The sequence below is a fragment of the Meleagris gallopavo genome, chromosome 2 (assembly GCF_905368555.1).
Source record: "Meleagris gallopavo chromosome 2, MGAL_WU_HG_1.1, whole genome shotgun sequence".
NCBI lineage: Eukaryota > Metazoa > Chordata > Aves > Galliformes > Phasianidae > Meleagris > Meleagris gallopavo.
In genome coordinates this window covers 99,432,860-99,458,406 of record NC_139405.1, presented here as the reverse complement: position 1 = coordinate 99,458,406, position 25,547 = coordinate 99,432,860, and the positions used below count along the sequence as shown (strand labels likewise).

The 25,547-nt window shown below is 42.3% G+C and overlaps 1 protein-coding gene and 1 long non-coding RNA gene across 15 annotated transcripts in view; one reads left to right on the top strand and one right to left on the bottom strand.

Annotated features, from left to right (window-relative positions):
• Window positions 1-8,492, top strand: part of LOC146545101 (uncharacterized) — a 62,959-nt gene extending 54,467 nt beyond the window's left edge. For both annotated transcript variants that reach the window (XR_014881653.1, XR_014881652.1), the window contains one exon: window positions 6,572-8,492. This is a non-coding gene — a long non-coding RNA (uncharacterized LOC146545101). The remainder of the gene's footprint in view (window positions 1-6,571) is intronic.
• KCNS3 (potassium voltage-gated channel modifier subfamily S member 3) overlaps window positions 1-25,547 on the bottom strand; it is a 444,844-nt gene that overhangs the window by 6,296 nt on the left and 413,001 nt on the right. Inside the window, exons 1-3 of one of the 13 annotated variants that reach the window (XR_014881642.1) lie at window positions 6,393-7,312; window positions 4,787-4,922; window positions 461-648 (exon numbers count right to left, since the gene is read on the bottom strand). The gene's annotated coding sequence lies outside the window, so the exon portion shown is untranslated. The other 12 variants (XR_014881648.1, XR_014881639.1, XR_014881637.1 and 9 more) reach the window with 12 other exon arrangements.

The window sequence follows — 25,547 nt, the reverse complement described above, 5'->3', positions numbered from 1 at the left end:
ATTGTTTTGCATAGTTCATTTCTATTCATTCCCAGATACTAACGTGATCATTTCAGTTCTGAAAACAAAATGTACCCTCACAGGTTTATAGCACCTGCACCACAATAGCTGAGTCAAAGAGTTCACTCAGTTTTTTCAATATATTTCAAATAAGGAACAATCTTCAGGGAAATAAGGAAGGACAGATAAAATATGCAGTCTCACCCATTTGTCTGAATAAGTGCAATTTAAGAGTAAAGAAGTGTCATAAAAGAGGAGAATGAAACATAAAATAAAGAGTACTGGAAAGCTGTGGAATACAGAATAATATCTTTGCTTTTTTAAAGTCAGTGACAGGCTTGAGTGTTTAAAGTTTATTATGTGAAATGAGCCAGATGAAATAATTATTTATCATTGACTAGCAGAGAGTGAATTCTAAATGGAAAGCAGTTTTCAATTAACTGGTCATGCTACACTTAACTGAGATTATGTTGCAGAATCAATCAAGAAGAAATGTTATTTGCCAATGGTTCATGAGCTGGATGGTTCTTATTTTAAAAGTAAAATGCTGTTTTAAAGGTGGGGGCTAGGATGGTTCTTATTTTAAAAGTAAAATGCTGTTTTAAAGGTGGGGGGTAGGTGGGGGCTGGTGATAAAACGTGCATCCTCCTGTAGAAAAAAAAAAAAGCAAAGGTCTTTTGACACCTGATGTAAAATTTCAGAATACTTCAATGAGATGAGTTATAGCTGCTGGCATCTAGCATCAGATAAATGTAGTGTTATCTTTCTAATGTAATTCCACAGCTACTTCTACAATCAAAATACTGAGGTCTCTATATTATCTCAGGCTATGAAAATGGAAGTAGTATGTAAATGTAAGTGAATATGTAAGCACACTCTTCAGATTCAAAGATAAAGTCCCTACAGAACTGATGTCAATGGTAAATTTCCCTTATCAGCGAAGGCATACATCAAAACTAATTGCTTGGCCTTTCAAGCTTCTTTACTGTTCATCTGCAAAATTTCTGCCTTTTACCTTCTTTTCACATGTTGACTGTGAGTTTGGGATCACAGAATCATAGAATGCTTTGATTTGGAAGGGATCTTAAAGACCACCCTGTTCCAGCCCCACTGTCATGGGCAGGATCATGTCCTACTAAACCAGATTTCCCAAAGCTCCATTGAGCCTGGCTTTGAACACTTCCAGTGATGAGGCAGTTTCTCTGAGCTACTTTCCGGTGTCTTAGCACCCAGAGGGTGAAGAACTTCCTGCTTATATCTAACCTAAATCTCCCACTTTTAAAGACATTACCCCTTGTCCTATCACTACACTCCTCCAGCTTTCTGGTAGCTTTCCTTTATTGGAAGGACTACTATAAGGTCTTCCCAGAGCCTTCTCTTCTCAGACTGAACAGGCCCAGTTCCCTCAGTCTGTCTTCATAAGAGAGGTGCTCCAGTCCTCTGATCATCAGGTAGAGCCTCATGAGAGTGGACTAGAGAGAGACAGTCACCTCCTTCACCTCACCATGCTTATTTGGATGGAGGCCAGCATATGGTTGGGCTGGAAGTGCACAGTGCCAGGTCATATTTAGCTTCTCATCAACCTCAGGGCTCCCCTCAACCCATTCTCTGGCAGCCTGTATTTGAGTTCAGGACTGCCCTAGCCCAGGTTCAGGATCTTGCACTTGGCCCTAGTTTTCATGGTCTCGCCTCATAAGTCTGTCAGGGTCCCTCTGGCTGTCATCCCTTCCTTCTAGCATATTGCTCCCACCGATCATTTTGGTGTTATTGGCAAACTTGCTGAGAGAGTATTCAATCCCACTGTTCACATCACTGACAAAGATGTTAAACAGAGTCAGTCCCAATACCAGTGCCTAAACATTGACCATGACTGCTACCAAGCATACCATGACAGATCATCATTGATCATTCTATGATCTAGTGACCCATCTGATTGACGAGGGAAAGGCTGTTGAGGGAAAGGCTGACCTAGACGTCAGCAAGGCCTTTGACACTGTCTCACACAGTATTCTCCTGCAGAAGCTGGCAGCCTGTGGCTTGGACAGAGACGTTCTTGGCTGGATAAGGAACTGGCTGGAGGGCCGGGCCTAGAGAGTGGTAGTGAATGGAGCTAAATCCAGCTGGTGACCGGTCACAAGTGGTGTACACCAGGGGTCGGTGCTGGGGCCTGTCCTCTTCAGTATCTTTATTGATGACCTGGATGAGGGCATTGAGTGCACCCTCAGCAAGTTTGCAGATGACACCAAGTTGGCTGGAAGTGTCGATCTGCCTGGGGGTAGCGAGGCCCTACAGAGGGATCTGGACAGGCTGGATAGCTGGGCTGAAGCCAATGGGATAAGGTTCAACAAGGCCAAATGCTGGGTCCTGCACTTTGGCCACAACAACTCCAGGTAACGCTACAGGCTTGGGGCAGAGTGACCGGAAGACTGTGTAGAGGAAATAGACATGGGGGTATTGATTGATGCTCAGCTGAAATGAGCCAACAGTGTGCCAGGGTGGCCAAGAAGGCCAAGGGGATCTTGGCTTGCATCAGAAGCAGTGCTGCCAGCAGAACAGTGAAGTGATTGTCCCCCTGCACTCAGCTCTGGTGAGGCCAAGCCTCCAGTACTTTGTCCAGTTCTGGGCTCCTCGCTGCAAGAAAGAGATGGAGGCCCTGGAGCGAGTTCAAAGAAGGGCGACAAAGCTGGTGAGGGGTCTGGAGCACAGGTCTTATGAGGAGCAGCTGAAGGAGCTGGGATTGTTCAGTCTGGAGAAGAGGAGGCTCAGGGATATCTTACCGCTCCCTATAACTACCTGAAGGTAGTGAGCTGGGGTTCAGCCTCTTACCTCGTGTAACTAGTGATAGAATTAGAGGGAATGGCTTCAAGCTGCACCAGGGGAGATTTAGGCTGGACATTAGGAAATACTACTTTTCTGAAAGAGTGGTCAAGCACTGGAATGGGCTGCCCAGGAAGGTGGTGGAGTCACCGACCCTGGAGATGTTCAAGGAATGTTAGGATTTTGTTGAGGGATATGGTTTAGCAAGTACTATTGGTGATAGATGGATGGTTGGACTGGATGATCTTGAAGGTCTTCTCCAACTTCGGTTATTCTGTGACTGCTGTCTACTTAGACATGAAGACATTGGCCACAACTCTGAATTCTGCTATCCAGCCAAATCCTTATCCACCAAGAGGTCCATACCTCAAATTCATTTCTCCTCAGTTTAGAGACAAGGATGTCATGAGAGACATATCAAATGTCTCTTCACACAAGTCCAGGTAGATGATAGCAATTGCCTCTATCTTATCCACCAGTGCTGTAAGCCCAACATAGAAGGCCATCAAATTTGTCTCACACACACTTTGCCCTTAGTGATGCCATATTGCCCATCACCCATCACATATGCCTTAGCAACTCCTTAGTTTTTAGGAGGATCTGCTCACGATATTTCTGGGCACAGAGATGAGACTGACCACCCTGTAGTTCCCCAAGCCTTCCTTTTTCCCTTTTTAGAAATTGAGATACTATTTTCCCTTTTCCAGTCAGTGGGAACTGACTGCCATGACTTTCAAATATGATGGGCAGGGCTTAACAAATTCTTTCACCAGTTCCATCAGGAGCTTTGGACACCCCTTATTATTTCCCATTGATTTGTGCACCTTGAGGTCCCTTAGATGGTTTCAAAACTGATCTTACCCCACAGTGAATTGTTCTTCATCATCTTAGCCCCTGCTTTAGCATTCTGTGATTTGGGCAGTGTGACTAAAGCACTTGTTGGTGAAGACTGAGGCAAAAGGTCATTGAGTATCTCAGCCTTCTCTATATCTCAGGTAATCTGGTCTCTCATCTCCCTCATATGAGAGAGGGCTCATATTTTCTATACTTTTCCTTTCTTTTCCTTTTATTACTGACATTCTTATAGAAGCTTTTTTTTGCCCTTGGTGTCCCTGTCTGGTATTAATTATATCAAGGCAATGTCTCTTCATTCCTCCCAGGTCCTTACTTCGACCCTTCTATCCAAGAATGAATACTTTTGGTTCATTTTTTAACTTGCCTCTGAAGCAGACAAGAGCAGGGAATGCAATTTGTTCTGGCATTATAGTTGCTTAGTTTAAAGAGATTTTGTCTGTGAGTCAGACTTTCAGGATCTTTTGTAATATAAACAAATATAAATAATGCTCATGTCTTCGAATAGCCTAGATTTCCACTGACAGCCTAAAGCTTTCAGTGGAAAATTGATACGTGCATGAGGAAAGTGGGATATGATATTCAAGATAATTGCAAACATTCTTAAAATTTAGCTTCTTTCAAGTAATAAAGTAAATGGTTAATTGTATTAATTTGATTTAATAAATACATGTTATTACATAACTATACAAAAAACGGTGATATTTATGGAGTATCTAACGGGAATTCTATTTCCCACAAATGCACATACTCCAATTAACTTGAAAGAAACAGCTTATGTGCTTAACAGTAAGTGTGTGCGTAAAGATTTGCAGAAACGACAAAATACACAGAAGGAAACACTACTTGGAGAAAGAAGCAAACACATTCTTCTAAATATCACCACTGAATCACACTAGGATTTCAAAACACTTTATAAAAGCTAGTTAATTATCCTTCATCTATACTGAACTCTTAATCAGCAAAACTCAGCATCTTTTATTGCAATTAATTTCATCTCCTGGAACCCTAGTAAGATGCAGATAGGAAAAGGCTATTGTCCTCTGAGGTTTTGAAGGAAGTCAGAAGTGCCTCACTTTAGTTATGCTACAAATTACCTACTGGTTCCAGCACTTACCTCTTATACAAAATTGAATGCAGCAGCCTGGCAGAATGGGTAGCAGGGATGAATCCTTTCTAGGTGCTTGAGTTGTTCAAACAATGACCATTAAGAAACCAGATGTAGGATACAGTACTCTGAATTGTTGAGCTAACTAATAAAAACAGTTTCATTAAATGTTGTTGCTAACAATTTAAGACACTTCTCCACCCTATTTTGTAGCATCTTAATTGAAATCAATTTCAGACACTTTCAGTTGCTGTGTAATCTGAGTATGCAGTCAACATCAAAGGCCAACAGAAGGGTGGTGCTATCAGAGGCAAGATGTGTTACAAAAGGAACTATATCCTGTGCAACTGAAAAGGCATTATCCCAAGAAGGCTATGGCTGTATCCCAATACAGATTTGGTTATAGTCTTCCTGTTGCTAACCAAATATGGTGCACTCACTATGTTTGCTGACGTGGCTATATGTATCAGATACCATTTTCCTCAAAACTAATGCAAGGTTTTCAAAATTCTGGTGAAAGGAGTGCCTAGTATACAACCAGTACAGGATGATGCTGTGGTGGTTTCACACTGGTGGCCAGCTAAGTACCACACAGCTGCTCCCTCATTTCCCCTCCTGAAGTAAGCAAGAGGAAAAATGTAATGAAACAAATGATCATGGGTTAAGATAAATACAAGGATATAATTAGCCAATCTCTGTCACAGGCCAAACATACTGAGAACAAGTGAGAAAATTGTAATTTATTGCCTACTAATAACAAATAAGAGCAGTGAGAACTAAAAGCAGCGCAGGGGAACAGGGAATGGGGGCTGCAGCCAGTTCCTAATGCTTTGTCTCTTCTGCTCCTTCATCATCACTCTGTCACTCTGTCCCTGTTCCAACATGGGGTCCTTCCTCCATGAGATGCTGTCTTTCCTGAACTGATCCCATGTGGGCTTCCCATAGGCCGTAGCTCTTCAAGCACTGCTCCCACATGAACCTCTAAATGTACAGGATTTTAATATGGCTGGGCAGCTCAGCTCCACCATGCTGCTCTCTCACCCTCCTCTTCAGATGGAAAGGAGGAGAAAATTTAATGAAGAAAAAGCTGATAGGTTGAGATAAAGACAGAGAGATCACTCACCAATTAACGTCATGGGCAAAACAGAGCCAGTGTGGGGAGGTTAATACAATTTGTTGCTTATTGTGAATAGATGAAAGCGGTGAAAACAAAAAACAAAGTAAAAACACCTTCCCCCCCACCTAACCTCTTTTACCTCCTGCCTTGAGTGGTGCAGGAAAACAGGGAAAGGAGATTGGAAAAACAGCCTCTAAATTCTTGATGCACCTGAAAATACTGCTTAGTCATGTGTTTATCTTCTGGTGTTAATTCTTCCCAGGCAACTTCTGAGGGAAAAGCCAAAAGATCTCATATGATTCACCTTATTAAATAGCAGGTTCTTATGTTCCAGCTGCTATCTGAGGTCACAGTTGGGAATTATTTTATGAGTTAACAAATGATCCTCCCAGGGCTAAGGATTCCCTCCTGAAACAGCAAGAGTTTCTGTGGCATCTTTTCTGTCTCATTTTCCTGCCTTCCAAGAAAGGGATAGAAAAAATGCTTTTGGATACTTACAAAACCCTTTGAACATTGCTAGTAGCCAATGGTTGATATGACCCAAGACTCTTCCAGGAAGATCTGTTCCATGACATTCCCAGGCAAATAGGTGAGGCTCACCGGCCTGTAGTCCCTTGGCTCCTCCTTCCTCCTTTTCCTGTAAATGAAAGTGACATTTCCCTTTTTCTACTCCCTAGAGACTTCGCCTGAAAGCCACAACTTTTCAAATATGATGGAGAGTGACTTGGCAACCATATCAGCCAGCTCTGGGAAGAACTCTGAACTCTAGAACCCAGAATTCTGGGAAGAAGAGATGAAATGTTTCTTAGGATAGTGATGTTAAACAAATCTCTTTTGAAAATAAAATATTTGCCTCATGGCCAAAATGTCTGTTTCACAAACACTATATCAATGGCCTAGTGATATGTAGAGAGTTGTCTCAGGTTGTCACGTATCTTTCTCCAGTCCTTGATAATCAAACCAGCTCTGGACAACTGGTACACATTTTTGCAACTATTAAGATCTATTGTAAATGTAAGAGAGTCTTTCTCCCCATTTCTTAAAGTATACAAAGCCATGAAAAAATTATATTAAAAAAAAAAAACTGGATTTGGAAAAAAAAAAAAAAAAATCTGTAAACTCTTTTTTGGAACCCAACCCCCACCACATTTGCTGCTGGCTCTGCAGCAGAACTTCTCTTAGATTATGAAAAAATTCTGTCTGTCTCTTAACTCCTCTTTTCCCAAATAACTCCTTTCAATATTATCAATATCATATTATAAGCTGATGAAAATTGTCAATACCATGCAAGGTGCTTTGGATCCAGTGTCTATCGTTATAGCCACAACATATGAAAAAATGGGTATTGTGAAAGAAGGCTGTCATGGATAAGATATTCTGAGTTTTACATTTCATAGTGAGTCAAGGATTTTCTGAAAACTCTTTGTTATCAAACCATTTGCAGAAAATTGGAAACCGAAAGAGTGTGTGAGAGTTGATTATATTATGTGCATGTACTGAAACAGATAGTTAAACACACTGATACTCATAAACAAATACACAAATTTTATGCTTATGCAATGTATATGTGCACATGTATAATCAAATATCAAATATCAAAACAAATATCATTGTTTTTATGGTGGCTATTCCAGTCAGAATAACCTGATGTACTGGCTTTCTGAAACTTTGTGTTAGCTTGAAGAGGAGAACTAGAATTGCATTCCTTTTCAATCACAAATGTTACTCAGCACTTTTGGTTCCAGAGATGGCATTGGCAATATTAGTAATTTAATGCATGCCCTGACACAGAAATTCAGACAATAAATGCTCTATCAACAATGCAATGTTCCCTTCTCCTGCTGTGTAACTGTACTTCATTCAAATCTGAAGGTGATTCACTAGGAAAAAAGAATAAATCATCTTGACCTGAGAATTATTTATAACCTAAAGATTTAGGGCCAAATTCAATGTGATCTTAAGAACCTAAAATAGCCAAAGGACTGAGCTACATAGATCTAAAAATATTGCAGTGTGATTACTTCCATTGGAAACATTTGCATTCCTTCTGTGTGTTCGAGAAATTGAAGTATATTGAAAGCCTCCAATAGACCTGAGTATTCTTTAAACTTCACTGACTATAATAATTACTGACATCTTACCTTTGTGATGCACACACTGCATTCAAGAAATGTCAGCACCTAGGGGAAATAGCTTATCCTGCCTGCCTGGGACAAAAGGCAAAATTCAGGTCTCTACTAGAAGTGTGCTGTCTATTGGGTAGGAACTACTCGTGAAACTGCACATATTCTAAGATTAGATGACACAATAGATGTATGTCTGCACCTTAAATTAAAAAGAGAGATGGAGGAGCGTATGAAATGGGTAATGAGAGAAGAGTTGTGACGATTCCCAAACATAACCAGGTCCTTTGTAAACACTAGACAATATAAGCTCTGATTGTTAATGATAGTATTGTACTTGCAGTCTGAGACTATATTCAAGATACTTGGTATGACTGGTCTACCTTCTTAATTCTGCTTCAGGCATCAGCAAAATCAAAACCCACGTTCATGGACTAGCTGTTTTCAATAAACTGTTTTCAGATTCCAAATGAAATATGTGCAGCCCCACAACATCCTTCAGGAGCACCTAGGAGTCTTGTTTTGGATTTTTTTATTTTTATTTTTTTTAGTATGAATCTCCTGTGGCTAAAAAGGGCAGTCCAGTTTCCTTCCCATGATCTTCAGGCTACCCAGACTGATATTAGAATTTCATCAGTAATAAGAAGATTGGTTTGCAAGACATTCAAAGTAGTGAGATGCTTAAGGATGTTCAGCACTGGGATAGAAATCATAGAATCATTTGAGTCCAACTGCCCTGTGATGAACAGGGCACCTACAGCTCCATCAGGTTCTCAAAGCCCCATCCAGCCTTATCTTGAGTGTCTGCAGGGATGGAGCATCCACCACCTCTCTGGACAACCTGTGCCAATGCTTCACTAGTCTTATCATAAGAAGTTTTTTCCTCATATCCAGTCTAAATCTCCCCTCATTTAGTTTGAAACCATTTCCCCTTGTTCTACCATAACAGATCCTGCTAAAAAGTCTGTCCCCTTCCTTCCTAGAGCCCCCCTTTAGATACTGAAAAGCAGCAGACTGTGAGACTACAACACTATCAGGGACTGTAAGAAGACTGTGGACAAGTCAAGGCAAACTAGTCAAATGCTAGTTGTGTCTGTAGGACACCTGTGTGATCTGTCTCAGCAAACTATTCCTTGCTAATTTGTGTCTATGGACATGGTTACATCAAAGGGATGAGTTTTGGGTGAGAGCCGACCTGGGAGAGGCATGTTTGAACCCACTTTGGCTGAAGGGTAATTCAGACTTGGCTCTCCTGTTTCCTAGGGGAGCTCTGTATGCTTTAAGCTATTAGTTGCAGTTAATTATCACATGAAGTCTGCAACTGACTTTCACCATTTTTCTATCTTAACAACAAAGATGTGACTGAGCTTTCAGAATGAAGCCAATGTATTTCATGTATTTTAAGTGTATCCCATGAAATGAATTCTTAAAGCTTTTAGCAAAGACAGAATGATCCATATTAAGTACAAAGCAGACAAAATTGTGGCTATGTATGAAGTTCCTTTCTACTCCCAAAAGATATATGAAAATCCAGCAGAAGAAAGAAGTAGGTCAATTTCAGTACCTTAAGAACCCGAATCACACAATTTTAATCATAATACCCTTTGACAGAGGTTGAATTTAATGCCTTAATTATAGAAAATACAGCAGCTTTATTTATAATTCACATGCACATTGGAAAGGAAAATAAAAATACTCTGTCAGCCACTGACCCTACAATAAACCACATATCCTGATCTGTCCAGAATCACAGAATCACAGAATTGTAGGGGTTGGAAGGGACCTCTAGAGATCATCGAGACCAACCCCCCTGCCAAAGCAGGTTCCCTACACCAGGTCGCACAGGTAGGCGTCCAGGCAAGACTTGAATATCTCCAGAGAAGGAGACTCCACAACCTCCCTGGGCAGCCTGTTCCAGTGCTCCGTCACCCTCACCGTGAAGAAGTTCTTACGCACATTCGTGCGAAACTTCCTATGCTGCAGCTTATGTCCGTTTCCCCTCGTCCTGTCTCCACGTACCACTGAAAAGAGACTGCCCTCACCTCTATGGCCGCCACACCTCAGATATTTATAAACCTGGATCAGGTCCCCTCTCAGTCGTCTTTTCTCAAGGCTAAACAGACCCAGTTCACTCAGCCTTTCTTCATAGGGGAGATGCTCCAGGCCCTTCACCATCTTTGTGGCCCTCCGCTGGACTCTTTCCAAGAGATCCCTGTCTTTTTTGTACTGGGGAGCCCAGAACTGGACACTGCACTCCAGATGAGGCCTTACCAGGGCAGAGTAGAGGGGAAGGATCACCTCCCTCAACCTGCTGGACACACTCTTTTTAATGCACCCCAGAATGCCATTGGCCTTTTTGGTCACGAAGGCACACTGTTGGCTCATGGCCAACCTGTAGTCCACCAGGACGCCCAGGTCCCTCTCTGCAGAGCTCCTCTCCAGCAGCTCATCCCCCAGCCTGTATTGGTGCATGCAATTCTTCCTCCCTAGGTGTAAGACCCTACACTTGCTTTTGTTGAACCTCATCCGGTTTCTTACTGCCCAGCTCTCCAGCCTGTCCAGGTCTCGCTGAATGGCAGCACAGCCTTCAGGAGTGTCAGCCAATCCTCCCAACTTCGTATCATCAGCAAACTTGCCGAGGGTGGCCACTATCCCCTCATCAAGATGTTGAACAAGACCGGACCCAGCACAGACCCCTGGGGGACACCACTGGTCACAGGTCTCCAGCCAGACTCTGCACCACCAACGACAAGCCTCTGCGCTCTGCCAGTCAGCCAGTTCTCAACCCACCTCACTGTCCACTCGTCTATCCCACACTTCCTCAGCTTTGTTATAAGGATGTTGTGGGAGACAGTATCAAATGCCTTTCTAAAATCAAGGTAGACTACATCTACCGCTCTTCCCCCATCCACCCAGCATGTGACAGCATCATAGAAGGCCACCAGGTTGGTCGAGCACGACCTCCCCTTGGAGAACCCATGCTGACTACTCCTGATAACCTCCTTTTCTCCCAGTTGTCTGGAGATGGTATCCAGCACAAGCTGTTCCATCACCTTTCCAGGGACAGAGGTGAGGCTGACAGGCCTATAATTACCCGGATCTTCCTTCTTGCCCTTTTTGAAGACCGGAGTGACATTGGCTATCCTCTAGTTTTCAGGGACCTCCCCTGTTATCCAAGACCTCTCAAAAATGATGGAGAGCGGTTCGGCAATGACCTCCGCCAGCTCCCTCAGCACACGTGATGCACCCCATCAGGTCCCATGGACTTGTGGACCTTAGTACTGCCTAGGCGCTCACGCACGTCCTCTTTCCTGACTAAAGGGAAGTCTCCCATTCCCCAGACCCTCTCACTAACCTCCAGGGTGTGGGAAACCTGAGGGAGAGCCTTTTCACTGAAGATGGAAGTGAAGAAGACATTCAGTATCTCTGCCTTCTCAACATCTCCCATTACCAGAACCCCCCCTCACTTAGTAAGGGGCCCACATTCTCCCTAGTTTTTCTTTTGCTGTTAACATACTTGAAGAAGTCTTTTTTATTATCCTTTATCACTTTAGCCAAATTCAATTCCAGGTGGGCTTTAGCCTTCCTTGTTGCATCCCTGCAGGCCCTGACTACATTCCTACATTCTTCCCAAGTGGTCAGACCCTTTTTCCACATTTCATGGACCCTCTTCTTTCCTTTAAGCTTGCGCATGAGCTCCTTGCTCATCCACACAGGTCTCCTGCCACCTTTTCCCAATTCCTTGCTCAGAGGGACGCACCGATCCTGAGCTTGGAAGAAGAGCTGTTTAAATGCTGACCAGCTCTCAGAGGCCCCCTCACCTTCTAACACCCGAGCCCACGGGATAGCTCCAAGTAGGTCCCGGAAGAGATCGAAGTTGGCTCTCCTAAAGTCCAGGGTAGCAATCCTACTTATTGCTTTGCTTCTTCCACTCAGGATCTTGAACTCCACCATCTCATGATCACTACAACCTAAGCTGCCCCCAGCCTTTACTTCCTTAACACGTCCATCCCTGTTGGTGAGAATAAGGTTCAGTAACACCCCTCCCCACGTCGGTTCCTCCACCACCTGCATCAGAAAGTTGTCTTCAACGCACTGCAAGAACCATCTGGACCATGCGTGCCTGGCCATGTTGGTCGTCCAGCAAATATCTGGATAGTTGAAGTCCCCCATAAGCACCAGTGCCTGGGAACGTGACGCTACATCCAGTTGCTTATGGAAGGCCTCATCAGCCTCCTCATTCTGATCAGGGGGCCTATAGTAGACACCCACAACAGTGTCACCCTTACCAGCCTGCCCCTTGATTCTCACCCATAAGCTCTCCACTGCTACACCACTCTCCCCCAAGTGAAGTTCAATACATTCTAGCTGCTCTCTCACATAAAGAGCAACTCCACCACCCCGCCTAGCCAGCCAATCTTTCCTAAAAAGCACATAGCCCTCCATGACAACATTCCAGTCATGCGAGCTGTCCCACCACGTCTCCGTGATCGCAATGAGATCATGACCTTGTGACCGCACGCAGAACTCCAGCTCTTCCTGTTTATTTCCCATGCTACGCGCATTAGTATACAGACACTTAAGAGAAGTCCTTCACTTTTAGCAGTTTTTTGTCTATAACATAAATATTTTCTACCTTAAGGGTCACAGAATTTGGTCCAGAATTGCATTGTGCTGGACCAAAGCATACAGCCACTTTTACCTTAAGCAGTGTGGTTACAGATGGAGAATTAACTAAGAAATACTACTGTGAAAAAATACACAAATAAAGAGTAATGCCAACATTTTATTGGTGCTGAAGTAGCTTGCCTTATTGCAGAATAGTCAGCCAAGATATTTGCACAGTTTGACTAGTGATAATTCTCACTTTTATTGAGATTTTACACAGAAGGAGCAAGGAAATAGCAAGCAGTATTATCTACACATCACAGCATATCCAGGTTACACAGTCGCAGCAGCAAATGCCAACACACAGTATGGAGCAGTTGCATAGAACCCCAAAGCTTAGTCAGTCACACAAGTAGTGCGAGTCATGCAGGCATCAGAGGAATCATGTTAAAAAGGTGAGTATTAAAAAGGAGAGAGTGTTAGATTTAATGTAAGCCCTCTTCTGACAAAAGGGAAGGATGGCTGCCAGTAGATACAGGCTGTCAACGGTTTACAGGCTGGTTCGGCCCAGTTCCATGACTGGTGGAGTGGAGGGATTTCAGAAAAAGGGAACAGGAGATCCCAAAATGATTAAAAACAGCGGCAACGTTCTGAGGAGAAACAAACTAATTTACTAAATATAGAATTGGAACGCAAGATAACACACCATAATACAATATAATTCGAATTGAAGCTAATAAATCAAATATAATGAGAGATAGAATGTCCGAAAGGTGGATAGGCCTCACCATAACGCTGAGGTGAGATGCGCAGTCCGGTTGAGCAGCAGGGAAACAGGAGGAGAGCTGACAAAGAAGAGTGGACGAAAAAGAGCCCATCAGGTGACCTTGCCAGGAGTTATATCTCCTCTCTGTGACAACAAAGACCCTGGGGAATGTAGTTCTTCTTCTCTTCCAGGCAGGTACCCAGAACTTGAGCATTAACAGTCAAACTCCCAGTGCCCCGCATGATGTTATGATGTGGAATATCGAAAACCAAAAATCACAAAACCATGACATTCCACCCCTTATTCTACATCACTACATCATGCTTAATATATACAAACAATAATTACCAAACATTAAACACGCACACACACAAACCTATATATATATACATGGAATTACTGACTGCACTCCCCCAACATTAAATTCCCTTGTGGTACATACTGAACATCCCCATTTCTCTGCATCCCCCACCAAGTGGACCCAGGTCCCTGGGCAAATACAGTTCCATGAAGAGGTTTGCCCTTTCCAGAAGCTGGAAAGACCCAAGCTGGTTTACCCAGCACGTTCTTTACATGTGCTACAGGGGCCTTGTCTCCCTTAACAGTATGTAGGGAATTAGCAGGACCATCACGATTGATTGATCCTCTAGTATTGACCAACCAGGTGGCTTCTGCCAAATGCTTCTCCCAATGCTTAAATGTTCCGCCACCCATTGCTTTCAGCAGAGTTTTTAACAACTCATTGTAGCATTCGATTTTACCAAAAGCTGGTGCATGATAGGGGATAGGATAAATCCACTCAATGCCATGATCTTTGGCCCAAGTATTTACAAGAGCATTTTTGAAATGAGTCCCATTATCTGACTCAATTCTTTCTGGGGTGCCATATTGCCACAGGACTTGTTTCTCGAGGCCTAATATGGTGTTCCGGCTGGTAGCATGGGGTACTGCATATGTTTCAAGCCACCCAGTGGTCGCCTCTACCATAGTAACCACATAACACTTACCACTGCAAGATCGTGGCAAGGTGATATAATCAACCAGCCATGTCTCCCCATATTTATACTTTTGCCATCGCTCTTCCCCCCAGACAGATTTCATCCTCTTGGCTTGTTTAATTGTGGTGCATGTCTCACAGTCATGACTAATCTGTGCAATAGCATCCATAGTTAAATCCACCCCTCGGTCTCTAGCCCATTTGTATGTTGCATCTCTTCATTGATGGCCTGAGGTCTTGTGGGCCCACCGAGCTAGAAATAATTCACTCTTGTGTTGCCCGTCCAAGACTATTTGAGCCACCTCAATTTTGGCAGCTCGGTCTACCTGATGGTTATTTTGCTGTTCTTCAGTAGCCCGACTCTTGGGCACATGAGCATCTACATGGCGCACCTTTACAACCATATTCTTTATTCGGGCAGCAATATCTTTCCACAGCTCAGCAGTCCAAATAGGTTTACCCCTTTTTTGCCAGTTGTTCTGTTCCCACTGCTGTAACCACCCCCATAAGACTTTGCCACCATCCATGAGTCAGTGTAAAGATAAAGTATTGGCCATCTCTCCCATTCAGCAACATCTAAGGCCAGTTGGACAGCCTTTAACTCTGCAAATTGGCTCAATTCTCCTTTCCCTTCAGTGGCCTCTGCAACTTGTCGTGTGGGGCTCCACACAGCAGCTTTCCATATGTGATGCTTCCCCACAATATGACATGACCCATCTGTGAACAGGGCATATTTCTTTTCATTTTCTGGTACTTCATTGTATGGTGGGGCATCTTTAGCACGTGATACTTCTTCTCCTGGTGATGTTAGAAACTTTTTACCTTCAGGCCAGTCCATGATCATCTCTAGGATTCCTGGATGGCTGAGGTTCCCCATCTGCACTCGCAGCATAATCAATGCAATCCACTTACTCCAAGTGGCATCAATAGCATGAGGGACCCTTTCCCTTGAACATCCAGTTCAGCACTGGCAGTCGAGGTGCCAGAAGGAGCTGTGTTTTCTGTACCGATTACTTCGGAAGCAGCCCGAACCCCCTCATACTAAGGCTAAGATCTCCTTCTCAGTTGGAGTGTAGCCCTCTTCTGACCCTCTGTACGCCCAAATCCAGAATCCCAGGGGTCGGCCTCGGGTCTCTCCTGAGGCTCTTTGCCACAAACTCCAAGTGGGACCTTTCTCTCCAGCAGCAATGTAGAGGATGTTCTTTACATTCTGTTCCATCTCTACTGGCCCCAGGGCCACAGCACGGGCTATCTCCTGCTTAATCTGCTCAAAAGTCTGCTGCTGCTCAGGACCCCACACAAAATCATCCTTCTTCCGTATCACCTGATAAAGAGGTCTTACAATGAGGCTGTAGTTTGGAACATGCATTCTCCAAAAACTCACTACTCCCAGAAATGATTGTGTCTCTGTCTTATTAGTGGGCCGAGATGTGGGAGTGATTTTGTCGATCACATCTGTCAGGATGTGACAACGGCCATCTTGCCACTTTATACCTAGGAACTGAATTTCCTGGGCAGGTCCTTTCACTTTATTTCGCTGAATAGCAAAACCAGCACGCAGAAGGATCTGGATTATTTGCTCTCCTTTCTCAAAAACTTCCTTTACTGTGTTGCCCCACACAACGATGTCATCAATATACTGTAAGTGCTCAGGAGCACCTCCCTGTTCCAGTGCAGCTTGGATCAACCCATGGCAAATGGTTGGGCTATGTTTCCACCCCTGGGGCAAACGATTACAGGTATACTGAATGCTCTTCCAGGTGAAAGCAAACTGTGGCCTGCATTCTTTGCCCAAAGGAATGGAGAAAAAGGCATTAGCAATGTCAATGGTGGCGTACCATTTGGCTGCTTTTTTGGCTGCTTTTGACTCCAGTTCATATTGGAGCTCTAACATGTCTGGCACAGCAGCACTCAGTGGGGGTGTGATTTCATTCAGGCCATGGTAGTCCACTGTCAGCCTCCATTCTCCACTGGCTTTATGCACTGGCCATATGGGACTTAAAAGGTGAGTGAGTTTTGCTAATCACTCTCTGATTCTCTAGTTGATGAATCAACTTCTGAATGGGGAGCAAGGAATCCCTGTTGGTGCGGTACTGCCGTCTACGCACCGTTTTTGTAGCAATCGGTACCTGTTGCTCTTTCACTCGTAGCAACCCCACAACAGATGGATCTTCTGATAGACCAGGCAAAACAGTCAACTGCTTAACATCTTCTGTGTCTACAGCAGCTATTCCAAAGGCCATTGATACCCTTTGGGATCCTTAAAGTATCCCCTTCTGAGGTAATCAATACCAAGTATACATGAAGCCCCTGGGCCAGTCACAATAGGGTGCTTTTGCCAGTCTTTACCTTTACCAGTGAGGCTGATTTCGACCTCCAACATAGTCAGCTCTTGGGAACCCCCAGTCACCCCATGAATATAAATTGATTCTGTCCCTTGGTGACTCGAGGGCATTAGAGTGCACTGAGCACCAGTGTCCAACAGGGCCTTATATTTCTGTGGTTCTAATGGGCCAGGCCATCTAATCCACATAGTCCAATATACTCTATTATCCCTTTCCCCCCCCTGGCTGGGGGCTGGGCTCCTCTGTTTGTTACTTCCGTTGTCTGCAGCAACAGCAGCACCTTTTTGGAGAAGTTCACCTTGGTGGTCGATTTGTCTTGTAATTCCTTTATCCGTGCTTGAAGTGCAGGGGTGGGTTGTTTATGCCACTCCTTCATATCTTCTCCATGGTCACGTAGGTAATGCCATAAGGCAAAATGTGACATAGTCTTACTGTTGTCACTTGCTCGAGCAGGAGGACATCTTCTTTTGATAGCTGAGACATTGGATGACACCAGCTGGGAGGAAATCAAGTTGATCAGCCCCTCCAGTAGGCTGTTTTGGGAATTCTGGTCTCCATTGGATGTATCTGTTACCACCATGGATCCATCAGCATTAGGCACAGTAGACAGTTTGTCTATTATATCTTCTTGCTTGCTCTCCATTCCGTTCAGCTTTTCAGCTACCTTTACAATGGCTGAAACACAAGCTCGCAGAGGGCTTAAATGTAATTCAAAGTCTTGAAGTTTATTAATCAGTTCATTTATAAGGGGTCTTCTTTCCCCTCTGCCATACATTGCCGCAAATGTACTGGCAAACCTTTCTGGTGCAGTCTTTGTGAATGTACAGCACATGTTTGGTGTACCTGACTGTCCCAGGATCATGCTCTTGATCTGGCTCATCAGGAATGAAATCGGGGCTATGTAGCATTTCCATCACAGCATATTCTCTCAAATAACAATGCCTTTTTTTATATCAGTCCATTTCTTTTTCTCAGGCATCAGATCGTCTTTGAAGGGGTATCTTTCTTTTACAGCTAACAGCATCATCTTCCAGAGGGTAAAGGCCTGGTTCTGGCATATACTAATACTTCTGTCAATGGCTGAGTCCCTAGCAATGCCACCCAGTTGGCAAGCTTCTCTACTATCTAGCCACACACTGTTGGCCCCATTGTCCCAACATCGAAGTACCCAGGTGACAATAGGCTCATTTGGGTGATGTGAGAAGTCTTTTCTGGGACTTCGAATTTCATTCATTTTCAGAGATCGATCAACAATTTAGTTCAGATTGGAGGGTGTCTCGCTCAATTTGAAGGGTGTCCTGTTCAGATTGGAGGGTTTCAAGTTTGGATTGAAAGGAGTCTCGCTCGGATTCGAAGGCATCTCGTTGAGATTGGAGATTCCTTCTCTCAGCTCGGAGATTTTCCCCTTCGGCTTGGAGACTTTCTTTCTCAGCCCAAAGATTCTCTGTCTCGGCTTGGAGACTCTCTCTTTGGGATTGTGGGAAGTTTCTCTCTATTTGGAGGGCATCTCTCTCGGATTGGAGGTCTTTTCTCTCAACTAGGAGACTCTCTCGCTCAGCCTGGAGATTCTCCCTCTCTGCTCAGAGTCTCTCCTGGAAACTCTCCTTCTTAGCTTGGAGACTCTCTCGCTCATTTTGTACTGTCTCCCTGAGACTCTCCCTCTCAGCTCTCCGACACTCTCTCTCAATTTCACAAACTCTCTCCCTCTCTGGGATAGTATTGAATAAGGTCTGATAAGCATTAGCCAGGCCCCAAATCATTTGTGCCTCCTCAGATCTGCCTGAGCCGCAACATTCCTGTGTCAAATATGTGTTTAAGCTCTCAGGGTCTTTTAGGTGTTCAGGAGTAAAGTTCCACGACACGGAAGATGTCCATCTCTCTAAAGTCTCTCCCAAGCCTCTCCACACTCCCTGCCACTCAGTATTCTCCGGTTTTGGGGAAGGCTTCTTCAAAATATGATAAATACAAATACTGACTGAAATGATGAACAGTAAATTCAGGGAGATTAACAACGTGATCAGGTGAGCGTTCAAAAACTGCATAAAGGATTCAAAGGAGAGACTGGGAGCCTGCTTAAAAATCCCAAGTTCTGTGAAATTAGCAGCTCCCTCTGCAAACAGGTTTAAAAGAGAAAGAGGAATCATTTTTTTTTCTCTTTACAGAAGCAAGATAGCAGTGCTCAAAGTTTACAAATATCCCAGAATATTGGCAGTCCGCCTGGACTTTCATGGTCAAGTTTTCAGTGAGCACCTGTGAAAAAGATAAACTTTCCCAACAAAGCTCTCTGAGGGCAGAGACAGATTGGTTCTAAAAAGCTAAAAAGTAGCTAATGCCTGCATTCTCCACCAAGAATGTCAACAGTTTACCGGCTGGTTCGGCCCAGTTCCATGACTGGCAGGGCGGAGGGATTTTGGAAAAAGGGAACAGAGCACCCCAAATGATTAAAAACAGCGGCAATGATCTGAGGAGAAACAAACTAATTTACTAAATATAGAATTGGAACGCAAGATAACACACCATAATACAATATAATTCGAATTGAAGCTAATAAATCGAATATAATGAGAGAGAGAATGTCCGAAAGGTGGATAGGCCTCACCATAACGCTGAGGTGAGATGCGCAGTCCGGTTGAGCAGCAGGGAAACAGGAGGAGAGCTGACAAAGAAGAGTGGACGAAAAAGAGCCCATCAGGTGACCTTGGCAGGAGTTATATCTGCTCTCTGTGACCACAAAGTCCCCTGGGGAATGTAGTTCTTCTTCTCTTCCGTGCAGGTACCCAGAACTTGAGCATTAACAGTCAAACTTCCAGTGCCCCATGTGATGTTATGACGTGGAATATTGAAAACCAAAAATCACAAAGCCATGACACAGGGGTGGTGAAATGAGAACTGGCAAAATAGTCTCTACTGGTGAGTGAGTGACAGGATCAAATCTTTCACCGTCCCCTTTATTGAATTTAAGGATTGTGATTTTGTCCATTAAGGATGTGATAGACAGGTGTGTTGGCTACTTCAATAGGAAGATGCTGCTGTGTCTCTTTAGGTGCTAAGGCTGATTTTGTCCGATTGAGTTTATGCTCACTCAGGAGGGATCCAATCACAGATGAGTCCTCCAAGAGGCTAAAGATGGTCATTTCATGAGGAAAACAAATACACTTTTAAACAAAGGGCTGACATCTAGAAATTCAAAATTTAATGTGTCTCACAGCTCACATGAATTACTGCAGGAGGAAAGCAAAAACAACAAAAAAATAAAAATTTCTTGCTTAATTTTGGCAAAGGAAATGTTGCAGCTCATGTTAGTTTAGTAAAATCAGCACCCACAGTTTCTAAATAGTAAAACAAGACTATGAATTATATATGACTGCAGGACAAGAACACACAATTGGTTTTCATCTCTTCTTTACATTACAGAAATAGCTGAAATTTTTATTTTACTTTTTTTTTTTTCCCTACACTGTCAATGCATTTCTGCTGCTTGGAGAACTAAATAAGTGGTTACAAACAAGCCACATCAGAACTTTTTTTAGATTAAGCTGCCAAGAATAAATATTTCAGTGTTCTCTAGCTGTATGTGACAGTTCATGAGTGGCAAAGTTGAGATCCAAAATTTACCTGTAAGCATTGCTGCTTTTCTAAGGACCCCTCAGCTCCCCCTCTGCTCTTCACAAACATCTCCTCATTCAGGTATGCCACGAAAAGAGCCTGTCCATACATGTAAAGACTCGCATAAACAGTTCATAAAAGAAAAGCTAATGTTTGGGGATGTTTTGTTGTTTGTTTGTTTGTTTGTTTGTTTTCTGCAAATTATAGCTACAGATTAATGTGGATTATTTTAAAAAAGATATTAGCATTCCCTACTGAATATTCTGAAATAAATAAAATGATAAGGAGTAGATACATTTCCGAAAGATTAAATAGTTCTGCTTTGAAAATCTACCCTTCAGCTACTGCCATGCTAACCAAACTGGAAATATCCCTACACTTACAGCACTTACTGACTGTTCTTAGACTAGAGCTGATATAGAAGTAGTTGGTCTTGGTATTTCTAAACATATACTATTGATCCTTGTCCGAATAAATAAATTTTTCATTGAGAATCAGGGAAGCAGAAGAGTAACCAAAGTTTTAAATGTTGTGATTTCCTGTGTTTCTTACTGTTACTGTTCTACTTTTCTTCTGTGAGCAATGGCATTTTAAGATCTGACACACATTTTAAAGTTATGAATGTGGGTTTTGGAGAGGTATTATTTGAAGGATTCCAGGGGAAAGGGGATCTTCAGCATGCTGCTGGGTGTAGCAAAATGCTAAGCAATTTGCCAGCCTGCTCCATAGTGTCCAGTCCACTACTCATCCATGCAGCACACAGGGGCTTTGTGGAACAACATTGTCCACTTCCAATTTCAGGATCAAAACTGCCATTTGTGTCTACACCCAACTTTCAATACTTGGTTTTGTTACTGCACAAAATATTCAAAAAATAGCTAGAAATGTTATGGCTTTTATATCTGACAGAAGAACACTACTCATAGGTGCACTGCCATCTTCTGGGAGAATCTATTCAGTTTTGAAGCCAGATGAATTAGTTACTTTGTCCAACTTCTTCCCAGTATAGTGAAGGACAAGTTGTATTCCAAATAGCTGATACTAAAGTTAGAAGTTTTGAATTTTCACTTTATGATGTCTTACTTCATTCAGCACCAAGAAACAAATGTTATTGAATGCCATGGTTATGAGTACTAACACATGGACTGCTGAGGAAAATCCTTTTGATGACCACACACGGCAAGAAATCATTTGTAAAACACCACTTTCGTAGAAAGTGTTCAAAATTTTTAGCTATCATCTCTGAAGTCCTACTCCTATTCAATAATCGAAAGGAAAACATTAAAAAGTGTCTAGATTCAATACACAGATCTTCATTACAAGTTTGAAATATATTAACTCATCTTCAAATATTTCAAATTACTTTTTATCTATTTTTTGCCTACTGATGAACACTGACCCTCTGGATCAGGCTGTTAATAATCCGATTTATGACATCTTCCATACTTAAACAGATCAGAAGGAGAAAGCCTGCATGCCTCAGAGGAAAAGCAAACACTCCAGTTATTTTAAACATCTTTTCACAAAATAATGTTATCTTTCACAGACTAGAAAAACACTACCCAAAATCTCTTGCAGAAATGACATTAATTCATTAAGTTTAAGGCTAGTATATACCAAATCTCCACTTCCAGTGAGGTGGTTTACAGAATTTCAATCTACAGTGCAGAAGTAAGGAACCAGAGAAGAGAAACTGTTTATTCCAACCTATTTTGTGAACAAATGTTATCAAGTAAAACAACGTGGTCAAATGAAACCATCTGTTTAATTAAGCCTCAAAGTCCCAAGTAAAAGTATTTTTTACTGCTTATACTTACGGGCTATGGACAAGCTAATTGCTATCATCTATCTCCAAGAAAAGACAGACACCATATTATTGTCTAATTCATTTATAATCGCCAAAGACACCAGATCTCTTAACTTATCCTTCTTCTATTCACCCCTTTTTCCATAGGCTGGAAATATGTCAGATCAAGAGGAGTTGAAAGGATTACCTGTTAGTCCATGCTGAATCTTGTATTTCATATTTATGCAAATAAATCATTCCCAAGCCAGTTTATCAATTAATGATAAATTCACACTCTCATTCATTCTACCAGCAATAACACTTGTCAAAGTTAAAGTAAATTCTTTGTGCTGTAAAGAAACAAAACGGCTGGAAGGGTTGATAAATGCTGGTAAGCCCAGGACATGATGCACAGACCTGGAAGTTCAGCAATTCCATAGCTGCCACTGTCTTGTGCAAACTCAGACTGGGACTAGCACAGAACAAGGTTTATTTGCCGAGTAGCTGTCTGCAACTGGCTGCTTTTCTGCATCTCATCTCTCACCTCCAGTGGATCTCAGCTAGAGCTCTCCACACTGTTTTGAAGGCAAAAGTGAATCATTAGGCTACAATTATGTTGTCTAACGTACATACACTTCTGGGCTTTGTGTTACCTTCATGTTCAGTGAGATGTCCAACGCAGGTATTTTCTAATCTGTGTTTACTCCACACCTTAGTTTGACCATTTCTAGGAACATCTGCTAAGCTTGCATGTATAAGAGTCAACTAATGAAAATGGCTGGTTGATCTGACTCTTGTTCTAAAATCTTCCTTCTATAAATATCTACCCTGCCAAAAGGACCTCACAAAGAATCACAGAATAGAATCAAAGAATCATTAAGGTTGGAAAAGACCACTAGGATCATCTAGTTCAATCATCAATCATCACCACCATGTCCATAAACCACGTCCCTCAGATAGTGGGCATAAAGAGAGGTTCATTGATATCAGTAATACAATTGATCTTCAGTACTCCCAAGGAAAGCTCATGTGTGCAAACAATCATCCTTGCGTGGTTCTTCCACACTGTGCATAGCCTCTGGAAAACTTATGACAGACAGCTACATTAGAGAAGTATGAGCATTTGATTTGGGGTTGGGAGAGGATTGGGAAGCAGGGGTTGACAGATCTCTTGTTGGGTTGTGATGCACAGCAATGGAATTATGATCTAAGTGTCCACATGCATTCATGTCCAATAAAATGAGCCAGTTCAATTTGAAACTGGGACCAGAAGCATTTCCAAGATCCAGGTAGTTTACTGGTGCTACAGATGTATGAAAATCATTAGTTGAGCACGTAAAACAAATCCCTGATTTTGTCAAAACCAGCAGTCACACAGTAACAGAGTAAAAGACAAAGCTTTTTGCTAGCAGTGAACAGAATCCTGCTATCCCATGTTGTCTTAGGAAAAATAAACAGTGAGGGAGGATTTTGCAGAAAAATTTCAGTAAAAAAGGGAGACAGAGACTGAGTAGATCTGTTTTCCAGACAGAATGAAGGTAAGCTATTGCTCCCATCCCTGGGAAGGCCAGAGTGCCCCATGGACTACCTTTAATGTACTTCTCTGCACAGATAAGTTGCAGAAATAATAACCTTGAACATGGGACCTGTCAAAACCAAATTCATATAAACATCTTCCACCCATTCATGTGAACCAGAAACAGGAGGAGTAGAGGAAGGTGTTCTTCAGAAATTGCTAAAACTCACAGAGCAGAGATGGCTGTGGCTACACTGCATGTTCTCCTTTGATTTGCCCCTGTTCCTAACAATGCTTTTATGGGAGGGTCCAGAAGAAATAAAGATGTTGTGATACAAGTTATTCTCAATTATTTCAAGGCCCACAGTATTCATTAAGGATGAACTTTAAATATGGGACACTGCTGATATTTTATATTGAAAGTGATTTTCTAAAATTCATTAAAGAGAACTTTTTTTGAGCTAAGTTAGGAATAAGTGCTGGAATCTTGTTTTACAGCCTTAGAATTCAGAAATGTAATTTCAAATATTTACAAGGCTATTTACAAAGACATAGGCTGAAATGTAGCTTCTAGAGAACTAATTTATGAGCTCAAAATGAACAAAAATTACTGCTTGCTTTCCCACAGGAAGAAATCATCAAATTTCTCTCGTTCTCTTTCCTGTATGATTAACTATTACTTCTGTACCAGCCAAGAGATGACCTGCAGTAACCATTTACAAGAGGCTAAAGTCATAAATAGATACAGTCTCAAAAATATTTATCTGAAATAAAAACAACTCTCAGACCAGCAGAGTAACATCACAGGTTTGCTTGGCACGCACAAGTATATGAAGACAGAATCTTCCCACATGCAGAGCCTATGCAGTTTTCTCAGATAATTCATGCAAGCAAAGCAATGAGATCCAACAGCTAAAAAAAACAAGTCAGATACAGATATATAAATATCGATACTAACAATGAATACAAGCTAGATATATTTCATTGACAGCAAAAATAAATGCAGATCAGTTTTACTGGACTTGCAAATAGGTTTGCAAAGTCATAATTAAACTCAGACCTCAACATCAATGGAAAACTCAATTATATCAGCATCAACAAAGCCTATATATAATGTATCTATGTTCATAATGGGAAGCAACTTCACAAAGACATGGATAAATATAGAATATACCTATACATGAAAAAGACTGCAGATAACTGCCTGAATGTGCTGGACGCTATAACTTATTAATGCTTTAAGGACATTAAATTAATTCCTATCATCAGACCATTCCCTATAAAGTTAGGAAGCAGCTGGAAGTTGCAATCCTCAGAACATAATCTTTTTCTATTCCTCTGTAAAGTTCTCAAACAACTGTGGTGGTAAAGCAGAGCTCAAAGGTTTGATCTCCCACACTAATTCGTTCAGAGCTTTATCGCGCTGCCAATAACTCACATATCAGGAGTGCTGGCTCCTCTCTCCTTAACCACCAAGAAAAAGGACTGCACATCTGCATGTCCAGTTGCTATGAGTGCTGCCTTATTTTGGTATATGACAAAGGGCCAAAAAATTGGGGGTGCTTTGGGGAAAATATTCTCTCCTCTAGTGAAGGGAATGCATGCATCCAAGCCAGAGGAACCAAGCAAGGAATCTGACTGGGCTCAGATTGGCACTACAAATACAATGAGATTTCATCATTTGTTCCATGAACAACAAAGTTTCAAAAACGTAGAATTCTGACATCTTTTCAGAAATCAATTGAAATATTTTGTTCAAAACTGCAGGAAACTTGGTACGAAGTTCAATAATTGTGAAGCAATCGTATTATGCATAAGGCATTCTTCAAGAACACATGTGGAATGGCTAATCAGTACATCAAACACAATAGCATACATTAATGGAAACAAAACATAGTAAAGAAAA